Raw genomic sequence first — 8,662 nt, 5'->3', positions numbered from 1 at the left:
ACCGTCATCCCGTTGGTTTCACACCATCTTTTTCAACCGGGTCTGGTCTGCAGAGTGCCAATCCCAGCGCTCTGCTGGCTCTCACCCATTGTCCCCGCAATTACGACCTGTAAAGACTTAAAGGTGTTAAAATACGGGGCCGCGCAATGGGAAGGGAGCTCCCGGTGGCATGTTCATGGCGGGTCTGCGGCCGCGGGGCCCTGCAAAGTCGCACAGACACTGCACTGGCCAGTGGACAAGATCATAGAATTATAGAATCACAGACATAGAAACACAGGGTAGGAAAGGTCCTTAAAGCTCATCCAGTTCCAACCGGGGACACCTTCCACTAGAGCAGGTTGCTCCAAGCTCCGTCCAACCTGGCCTTGGACACTCCCAGGGATGAGGCAGCCACAGCTTCTCTGGGCAACCTGTGCCAGTGTTTCATCATCCTCATAGTGAATAATTTCTTATTAATGCCTAATCTCAATCTCCCCTCTGTCAGTTTAAAGCCATTCCCCCTTGTCCATACTTGTACATAATAAAGGTCCATACTAATAAAGTTACAAGTTTGACCTAAATAAGGTGTGGTTCTTAAGAACAGACTTGGCTGAAAGATTGCGTGACAATGCTAGGGTTTATTCTGAAATTTATAGACTTCTCTTAACTGGCTGCATACGGGAATTGGGAAATCATCCACTAGACGCCAATCTTCTAAGTACAGAAGATGTGAGATGCCTACTGGCGATGCTTCTCAGTTCAGCTTGGGCTGTACTATACTTGTTTCTCAACCTTCGCTCATAAGTTATAGGGAATTAGAGCAAAGCAGCTAGTGCTACTTATTAACAAGTTTGCCAGCCCTGGCCTTTTTTGGTTTTTGTTAAGCTTGTCTTCTCACTAGCTGTTACAGGTCTCATGTATTTGGACTAGGATTTTCTGAATCAGACAGAAACCTCAGCTACTTTCTTTGGTAGTTGTAGCCAAAATCATCCGATCATTTTCAAGACTAAGATGGTTGTTATGCAACATTCAAATGCTCCATTAACTTTTTTATCTCTTTTTAAAAACTCAGGTGCTCCCATGATTGACCCAACAAATTTTCATGTAGCCAAGATACTTGGCTTTATGTAGGGGACCTGCTTCCTGCTATCCTCTAGAAAAGTCAGCTCCTTGCAGTAATGTTCTGACACTTTGTTGATTTTCCCATTGTGCATGTGATTAGTAATGAAATTTTTCAACTCATATCTCTCTGAAGACTTGTGCAGATAGTCTGGGACAATTTCAGGAGAATAAGTCTTTATAATGTGCCACAATGTTTGTAGATTCCAGGGCTTAGACTGAAAGCCCTTTTGGATAAGGATTGTTTCTCACTTTCTGTTGTCCAGCATCTACTAAGACCCCAATTTGATCAAAAGCTTATAGTTATTTTTAGTAACTATAGTAGCTTCCATTACTACAAGTAATGAAATAGTAACAAACTCCCTTTGGTCAATTTGAAAAAATCATGCTGAATATTCAGTAATCAACAACAACACTCAATAATTTAGGATGCAAATCCACTTGCTCTTCATTCAAAACAGAATGAGCTACAACCTACAACATAACATTTACCAATGCAGCATAATGATGATGCTGAGCCTATAAGAAATAAGCCAAAGATTTTCCCGAACTAAAGAAAAAATAGCCCAAAAGGTCTCAAACTTTTGCAACACATTGAAACTAATAAAAACTATCAGAAAAGGTATTATTAAAGATAGGTTCTTGTTAATATTTATAATTTGATACTGCAAAGATGTGATTACACCCATGATTACACCCATGATTAACTTCAGGCAAAGTCACTTAGCTTATAATTCAACTGAAGTTCTAATATTTACACTTGTTCTACAAAAGAAATAAAATATATGTATTTTACAGTGACTCTTACAATTAATTGTATCTTTAGACTTGTTTCCATGCTTCTGGCATCTGATGAGGTTATGAAGGCCCTCAGTCCTTCATGAGAATAAATAACTTTTCTAGTCCCTCAGTGGCAACGCGTGGGCCAGTTTCTCAAGGGTTTGGCATTTCTCTAAATTTGGAAATTTCAGGGTATCTGTATAGAGTAGAACCAAAAAATGGAGTAATTTCTGAACAAGAAAACGGCACTGAAAATGCAGACCATTTTTTTGGGAAATGCTATGAAAATATTACTTAAATATTTCAGGGATGTTCTTTAATCTGAACAGAGATGGCCTCCAGAAATGTGCCATGGAAACAAATCCCTTTAGACACACAAAGTGACTGAAATTTTACATAGTTTAAATCTGTCTGTCTGTTCTGCAATGCATGCACATACCATTTTTCACTTGTATCCTCTACTTCCTTAAAAGAAAAAGAAAAGTAAAGCTTGAGGATTACAGACAATATTTGTGCAAACCAGACAGAATTTGGTTCCCTAAAAATGCCAAGATCGTAACTGATCATTTATTTAAGGATCTTTGGCATAATAAGATACAGTAAGAGGTTTGTACCTTAACACTGCAATATAATAAATGAATATTTAAACTTCTAAATCCTTGTCATGCCACATTATTAATATATTCATTAGCAATTATTTTAACAAAGGCCGTTTCTCTGTTGAGGTTTTGATACTTTTCCAAATAAAGATTATTTGTAGAGGTCACAGGGTGTTTTTACAGTGACCCACTTACACATTTTGATGTCCAAATCAAAAACTTTGTTAAAACCAATCCAAAAAGCTCTAGCACCAATACCTTGAAAAGCTAGAAGGCAGGAAAACAGAAAACCATCAGCAGTAAGTACAGTAATGCTCAGAAACCCTTTATTTTCCAAGCAAGGTAGTTCTTTGTTTTTTGTTGAGTTTAACTGACAGAAAGTTCAGTTTTAATAAAGTTCTGAATCAGTCACTGGAACTGTAAGCTAAAGAGTACAAGCAATACCTTTGTGGATGTCTACAAAGTGGACGTAGACAAATGTTTGTATTTGCTGTATTCCCTCTTTCATTTGAAATGGAATGAACAAAATTGTTGAGTAGTTTGTATTAAAACTGGTGGGAGGCCAAGGGACAATGTGCACAAATGAAAACAAGAAGTTCTGAGTGGGTATAAGCAAAAGCTTTTCAACCATGAGGACAGTCAAGCAGTCCCCATCCTTGGAGGGCTTCATGACCAGACACTGGATAAAGCCACAGGTGACTTGATCTGACCTTATGGCAGACCTTGTGTGAGACTGGATTATATTGTCTCCGGAGATCCTATGAGTCTGTGATTCAAAACCATAACAAATCATATAAAACTGAAAAAAATCAGATAATAAAAAAAAGTCATCTCTTTGAAATGTTCTTTACACAATCCTGTTACAAATTTCAGTCAGTTTCAAGCTGTTTGAGTCAAATAAATATAAACTGGACTTAGCAAAGAGTTCTTTGACACAAGTGGTTTAGTCAATAATGGGTCATAAGTCACAGAGGTTCATATAGGGAAACTGTTGATATATTCCCTAAGAAATTAATGTAACTTCTTATTTCCTACTAATCTCATTGACTCATTCATCAGTCCATTACTATTGAGTTAATGAACAGAGTCAAAAAAATCTATGAAATCCAGAGCTGGGATTTCAGAGGTGCAGCAGAGAAAGAAAATCAAATGCAGAGAAATTACAAAACAGTGCCTAGTTAAGGATAATTTAGGTTAAGCCTAGTTAAGGATAATTTTCTCATGAATATGACGATGGAAAACAAAAACCTGTAAGTAAAAGATACCTGAAAGCTGTGTTTTTCCCTTGAGTAACAGCCAGTGTTCTTGCTACCATTGGAAGAAGAGATGCAGTTTGATGGGAATAGGAAAGCCTTGCATTTATAAGCTGGTCCACATAAAATCAAATCTGATTCTGTCTCCCAAAAGACTATGCCACTCATTCCCTTTATCCACTATTACAGCACATTCTTAGTTTCCTTTCATTGCAAGCAGGTGATAAACATCATTCTCATTATATTTTAGTGAAGATAGCGGAAAAGTCTGAAGGGAAGTCAGAGATAATTAGAGGTATTATCATTATACACAAATAGGAAAAGTTGAAAAAACATAATGATCCTTTTCAATTTCAGCAATGAAATCTTAGGCAGGATAAACTTTCCTATAACTCCTAAACCCATTGCTGCTCAGACAATGCAATAAAATACCTTCTCATTAAAGTTTAAATCATCAATGGTGGCAGTACTGAACACAGTAATATATGGCCTGTGGAAAAGTTAGCATTTAAGCATGGAAAAACCCAATCTTCTTTTGATGTCTTGGTATATTCCGAGCTGAAACTACTGCTAAGTTCACTTGCACATGGTGTCAAATCAGGGACAAACACAGTGTTTACTTTCTTTCACAACTCACTGAGCAGATAAATGCTAAATGAAGAGGAAAATGGTAAACATGCAACTAGTGATTTATTTTCTGTTTGAACTGATTAACGCAAGAAATAATTATCTAGAGCTGGGACTTTGGACTTTGCAAGCATGTGGCATATGACCACATAAAAGGTTTTCTATTTATAATTCCTTCATGCTGGAATATTAATCCTGGTACACAGGTACTATGTAAATCAGTGATGTAACAAGTAGAAAAATGCCCAATTCAAGGCAATGCTTGCCTGCTCCTTAGGCAGAGGAGTGAAGCTGAACGCTATAATTAACAAACATGTCCCTTTTAACTGATAACTTCAGCCATTCATTTTCCCCACATCCCACTGGGATGTCTGGGAGTTATATATGGGGAAACTCAAGATGATCATCCCCATTTACGCTGGGCAAACTTTTCTGTCATTCTTAAATGCTTTATATTGCTGCTTAAGTAGAAGATTAAAAAATATATTCTTCATGTGACAAAGGGCAGGCGTATTTAATCAAGTATATTCTGACTTTGGACTCAGAATCAAAGTACCAGAAGGAGAAGCAGCAGCAGAACAGAGAACAATGGACAAAGTGCCACCAGACTGCTTTCCAGGTTAGGATCAAGAATGAGGAATCAGGACTGACAGTTTCAGAAACAGCTTCTTTGACTCCTAAGTCTGCAAACCCCAAGTTTAGGTGGGTCAGGTTTTCTCTGACATGATTATCATTAGCCACAGACCCACTTTCGTTTAAACATACCTGGTATCTGGGCTACACCACCCAAACAAGGGTGTGGACCATGTTGATAAGAGTTTGACTTACCAAATTTCAGTTTTACTTTCAAACCTTCACATACTGTCAATGCGCTAACACCCTAAGCTCTCACAATAAACCAGCATGAGGTATCTACGGTGTTCAAGCTTTTTTTTCCTCACATATGCCATTGGATAAGTGCCTGGGAACTTTAGTAACAGCCACACCAATCAGTCCCAGCAAGCTGCAGTTAACACACACTGCTCCCACTGATCAGTGGTGACTGCTGTTTGGAAACTTTACCTCCCTATGCTTCTTGCATCACCAGCACCCAGCCAACCCTCTGCAGACGCTCCAGTTATCTGGAGCTTCTCTGGACACATCCCAGAGGAGAAAGGCAGGAACACAAACCATAAGCACATGCAGAGGTGCCTGGACACCAGGATGTGTTGCCTGGCTCTCCCAACAGTTGCTACTCCAGATCCTTTGTATAAGTGACTGCAGGCTAATTATGGGCTGAAGTTAGCAAAGGGATTTTGACAGCAGAGTGCAGTAAATCAAATCCCATTTTCTGTGGAATGTATGTAATCCAAGAGGTGTAATGATACAGGCCCAACCCAAAGAATACCCAGCTATGAGACAACAGAGTGAGTGATGAGCTGTGGGTTCAGGAATACCTGCTCTACAAAGTTGCACTCTGCCTTTCTTCATTAGCGGACACAGGTAATGCTGCAAGATTCTGCATTGCATTGCCAGTGATACTGTCACTGCTCAGCTTACAAAACATGCAAAATTCCTAGTTTTTTCCATATTTGCACACTTTACATAAAGCATGGTGTGTTCTGCCACAGCTACTGATCTTAATTAAATCTAGTACATTTTATAGCTCAAGATGATGAAGTGACACTGAGATTAGCTATGACAAAACCCCAAAAGTTGTAAGATCTTTTTAACAATCACTATCTGAGAATGTTTTTCCTTTCAGTTGCCCAGCTGAATAGAAACAGCTGGTACTAGCTAACGTTTAGTATTCTTACTTGCATAAACAGCATTTACAAAATTGAAATCATCTAGAAAATATGGAAGCATGCCTTTTGTGTACCCTTTTTCTTCTTCATGAGAGTTTAGGAAATGTCCCAGACAAAGAACAGGAACAGTCGCCAAACAATGATTAAAAAAACCTTTAAAAAATCAGGAATTTAGAGTAATTAATTCCTACATGGACGTGATATAGCAGCCAAGTAATAAAGCAAACTTTATTCCAACCAGTCATTCTTAAATGTCTATGCAAGAACAGGAAAGCATTCAGTTGCCTACCCTCAGAGCAGATGACAAAGTTGTGCCTTGTCACACAAATTCATGGAGTGAGTTAATGTAGAGGAAATGAGCTGTTGAACATTTTATTTCTTTTGCCTTTGTACATTTCCAGCTCTCCTGGAAGTATCCTGTAGTATTTATTTAGAAAACCAAGAATAAATACGTTTTTATAACATGAATTTAACACTGTTTTGTTTTTTTTTTTCCTAGCTATGTATTTGCTGGATAATATACTACACCCTTGAAAACCTTGTATTTGCCATTAAACTAACTAACTTCCTGCTGCTACCCAGCTGTTACCATACTGCCTAACACAGGCATTTTCTTTAATGTAGCTGGGACAAAACAGATTGCACCTTTATTCAGGCAGGAAGCACAGTAGGGGTCACAGGACATAGTAAGCAATATTGTGCCTTTGCATTCATCATCATTTTTCCTTCTTTTCAAAATTTTATTCTATCCCAATATTTAGAAAGGTAAATGTCAACCTCTAGAACTAATGGGAACAAAAAGCCATCCTAGCTTTTAGCAAGGATCTCTTGACTAATTTATAAGAATCTTAGGATGCCTGTGACACTTTTTCTAGCACACAAAGGCCTCATGAAAAAACAACAAACTACAAAGTTCTATAAAGAACAAACTATAAAGGCTGTTTTATAGAACTAAAATACAGATCTTGCTTTTTAACCTAGGCATCACAATTCAGCTAACACCAGGTAGCACTAAGAAAGATGTCCACCACATAATCAAGGATAAGACAAAACTGAATATGATTTCATCACCTAGGAGAGAAAACTACTCTGTGGCAATAATATGTTAATCTAAAGAGGAATTGGTACATACTTATTTTCAAAATAGTTTGCTTTGCCTGGATTAACTTCATAAATGTATGACAGTTTATATTTTAGAGGCCATATATCATACATCTTTATTAACTAGAGCATATTTAAATAAATCCTATCACAAAATGCTTTCTATAGTGCTATAGAAATATAGTGGAATCAGACTCTTCTCAGAGTAGACACAGTTTAGGTTGCAGCAGTTTGACCCAAGTTAAAAATGCTGCAGTGCTCAAACACTGGGACAGTGAAATCACCTCCTTGAATTTATTCCTGAGTCTGTGACATAAGGTGCTGAGCAACCTGACTGAACTTCTTAGCCCCTGCCTCAAGCAGGGCTTTGGATCAGATGGACACAAAAAGTCCCTTCCAGCCTAAAAGTATTCTATGATTCTGTGACTGTAAGAAACGTAAAAAATATAAATGACTGATGCAAATATATGTAGTTTTATATATAATAGCTAATAGAAAAAGTGTAATACCTAAATTATCTGCAAGAGAATTTAAAAAATATATCTAAAATGCATTTTGGCCAAGTGCTGAATAACTTATGTCCTTTCTAAAGATTTGTATCTCTTTCCCCCGCTCCATATCTCTCTTAAACTGAGTCAGAAAGTTGGAAAAATGACAAGCAAATTGAGTTTAGGTCAAATATATCTCTAAAAAAATATATCTATATAAGTATGTTTTATTCATAGTTATATTTTTATATATGCTTTTATTCCTTTTTTGTTATGCTGTAGTTCTAAATATAAAATTCGAAATATACAGTCCTTCATTTGATGATAATTTCTGAAAAAAGGCTTTACTTCATGTGGACTTCCAAGAAAACTGTTTCCCTACCTATGTTTATTTAGTATTCTTAATTATTGCTATTAAAAACCTGAAAAGAATAACATGGAACAGAGAATTGCAGTGTGTTCAAAAGTGTAAATAATCCTGAGCTACAAATCAATATATATAAGTATGAAAAAATACAGCACATTAGGACATGACTTTGCACACTTTTATATAAAAACTTTACTCACGTCTAGGCTGTGCAAGTCTTGGCAGGTAAAATTACTCACCAGCATAAATGTTCTTAAGAATAGGCTCTAAATGGATTGTAAATAACTCACAAAGTATCTACCACACAAAAGAATTGTAGCATATCAGTGCCCACAGCTAATGCCTTTCATTTACTGGAAAAGTTGTAGCATTCACCACAAATTCGCTATGCGATTTACTTAGTATAAATGAAATGTATAGACAATAGAATATGTAGTAATGCTGACTTGGTAAAATTGTTTGACAATAATTGACTGTACCTTAATTCCAGGCCTAATTATTTTGTAATTATTTAAGTATTTAATAAGCCATTTAATTAATAGCCCAACCCTTACAACAAAAT

Source organism: Psittacula echo (genome assembly GCF_963264785.1).
Source record: "Psittacula echo genome assembly, chromosome: 8".
NCBI classification, from domain to species: Eukaryota; Metazoa; Chordata; class Aves; order Psittaciformes; family Psittacidae; genus Psittacula; species Psittacula echo.
This window is presented reverse-complemented; position numbering follows the sequence as displayed.